Raw genomic sequence first — 3443 nt, forward strand, 5'->3', positions numbered from 1 at the left:
AAAAAAAAAAAAATCCTTTTCCCTAGGTCCTTGAGGTTTTCAGTTTTTATGGGTTTTATTTAGTCATGATTTGCAGTTTTTACCAAAACTGTTTATAGCTGGGGCAGGAAAACGAAAAGTGCAAAACGAGACTATGATACAATGAATAAAAAAAAAAAAAAAAAAAAAAAAAGATTCGCTTTCACTAGGACCTAAGACAGGTACCTACCAGGCAGACCTGAGTGGCCTGGAACTCACCATGCTCACCAGGCCGACCTGAAACTTGAGCAAGCCTCTTGTCTCTGCCTCCTAATGGGATCACTTGTGGCCTTTTCTTGTTTTGTTGGCTTATTTTATAAGCCTAGGCTGATCTTGAACTTTCAATATAGTATAGGCTGGTGCTGAACTCCCAACCCTCCTACCTTCTTCTTCTTGGAGTTATAGGCATCTGCCAGCACACTGTCTTAGTCATTGTTCTATTGCTGTGACTAGACACCATAACCATGATAACTTAAGAAAGAAAGCACTTAATTCAAGACTTGCTTACAGTTTCCAAGGTTTGTTTAGTTCATTATCATCATGGGCAATAAGAAGCATGGGGACAGTAAGGCAGGTGTTGGAGAAGTAGCTCAGAGCTACATACTAACTTGGATATGGATATATATATATATATATATATATATATATATATATATATATGTATGTATATGTCTGTCTCTGTCTCTGTTTCTCTCTGTATATATACAGAGACAGAGACAGGGAGAGACAGAGAAAGATAGACTCTGGACTTGGCATGATCCTTTGAAACCTCAAAGCCTACTTCCAGTAACTCCCTTCCTTCAACATGACCACACCTCTTAATCCTTCTAATCCTTTCAAATAGTGCTACTCACTGATGACTAAACATTCAAATAAACGAACCTATGGGGAGTATTCTTTTTCAAACACTGAAGTTTTACTGATTTTTTTTTTTTGTAAAAAAAAACTTTTTTTTTCATATAAATTCTGATTCTGTTTTTTTTTTCCTTCCCCCAACTCCTGCCAGACCCACCCCTACATGAACCCAAATGCATATCTTTTCTTGCTCTTTCTCTCTCTTTAGGAAACAAATAGACATCTAAAAAAAGAAGGAAAGAATAATAATAAAATAAGGTAACATACAAACAAACAAAAAAACCTAAATAGGACAAAACAAACAAATGAACTAAAACATACAAGAGCCAAAGAAAAAGCACAAGAAACGCATATTAGATGCAGAGACAAACATTTTCTTTCTTTCTTTCACACATTTTCTTTCTTTCTTTCTTTCTTTTTTTTTGGGGGGGGGGGTTGGATTTTTTGTTTGTTTGTTCTTTGCTTTTTTGTTTTTTGTTTTGTTTTCTTTTGTTTTCTGAGACAGGGTTTCTTCTCTGTGTAATCCTGGCTGTCCTGAAACTCACTCTGTAGACCAGGCTGGCCTCAAACTCAGAAATCTGCCTGCCTCTGCCTCCCAAGTGCTGGGATTGAAGGCGTGCACCACCACGTCTTTCTTTTCTTTTCTTTACTTTTCTTTTCTTTTCTTTTTTTTTAAGATTTATTTATTTATTTATTTATTATAAGTACATTGTAGCTGTTTTCAGACAGACACAGTAGAAGCGGGCATCAGTTCATTACGGATGGTTGTGAGCCACCATGTGGTTTCTGGGATTTGAACTCAGGACCTTCGGAGGAGCAGTTGGTGCTCTTAACCTCTGAGCCATCTCTCTAGCCCGAGACACACATTTTCATATATAGAAAACACATAGGAACACAAAATTGTAAACTATAAGATAATTTTAAAAGGTTAAGAGAAGAAAGAAAGAAAGCCCAAAAAAGGCATTATTAGATGAAACAAACAAGCAAATGAAAAAAACCAAAATAAGACAAAAATAAAATAAAACAGCTTCAAAAATACCATTGAGTTCATTTTACATTAGCCATCTCTTGCTGGGCATGGGGCCTGCAATGAGTTTTTCCTTTGTAAGCTTTTTTTTTTTTTTTCTTTAATGCAGTTTTGGATTAGCTTTTTGAAACTGTGTCTTGCTCACTGACCTCAAACTCACTACATAACTGAGGCCAGTCTTGTACTCCAAGGCCTCCTACCTCCATGAGTCAATTCCTGGAATTACCGACGTGAATCATGTGTGATTTATTAGTAGTTTTGTTTGGTTTGCAAACCGTGTTTTTGTTTTGTTTAATTTCATTTCATTCTGGTTTGGTCTGCTTTTGGAGACATTGTTTTGTTGTGAAGTCTGAGGCTGGCTTCTAGTTAATTTGTCATACAGTTGAGGCTGGACTCAAACTCACTGTCCACTTGTCCATTGCCAGCAAAACAGGCATGTATTACTATACCTGCTAAAGGGATACTTTTTAAAAAAGCATTCCCATCTCCTACCCTCCAAAGCCCCCCAACCAGGCAATGCTTTGTGAACATAAAATTTCACCAGTAGATAGTTATTTTTATTAATTTATTTCAAATGTATCCAGTAGATCAGCTGATAAGTTCTACACAGGGGTACTATGTAAGCTTTCTGAGGAGTGAAGGTTGGCTCCGGCTTTCAGAAATGTCAGTCCATAGTCAGTGGTCCCATTACTGTTGAGAAAGTTCAGAGGCTGTTCCCCTTGATGGGAAGCAGAGGCACACACAGCAAACTGCTCAACCTGTGTTTCAAGGGGACACTTCGTCGACTCAACTTTCTCCAGAAGGCCCTGTAGTGAGGTGTCCACCAGAGAGGACAGTTAGGACATGGCTGTAAGCCAATAGAAAGTCTTTAATAGTCAGCTACTCCACTGGGTGTTTGGAACCCCAGTATAGCCCTGAGCCTTTCTCAGGGTGAGGTTTTAAGAAAAAAAATAAAATAAAATTAAGTCCTGGGTTGACATACTTGAGTTAACAAGAATAGCTAATCAGAAGCAGAACTACAGAAGCCAAAAAGCAAGGTTAGCCCATTTTGAGACTTTTCCAGAACCGTATGGACTTGGATGGATTAGGTCTTTGTTTTAGTTTTGGCAGATGGTGCTGTCTCCGTGCTGAGTTTTACAGACTGCATGACATTTCCATCACAGCGTGAGGTGTGCTAGGTTTGTATCACACGTGAGCCCTCCAGTTCTGGATTGTAGTTCATTCCAGATAGAGTCAAGTTGACAACCAGGAATAGTCATTACAGTAAACAAACTACTTTTAAAAGCAGACTTCATGCCCAGCAGTAGATATCCTACAGAAAACATACCCAATGGTATATTTGGAAATTTCTTCTTATAATGTCATGCCAGAGTGGCTTCTTTCTTTCTTTCTTTCTTTCTTTCTTTCTTTCTTTCTTTCTTTCTTTCTTTCTTTCTTTCTTTCTTTCTATTTTTTTTTTGTTTGTTTTTTTCGAGACAGGGTTTCTCTGTATAGCCCTGGCTGTCCTGGAACTCACTTTGTAGACCAGGCTGGCCTCGAACTC

Source organism: Mus pahari, chromosome 2 (assembly GCF_900095145.1).
Source record: "Mus pahari chromosome 2, PAHARI_EIJ_v1.1, whole genome shotgun sequence".
Taxonomy (NCBI): Eukaryota; Metazoa; Chordata; class Mammalia; order Rodentia; family Muridae; genus Mus; species Mus pahari.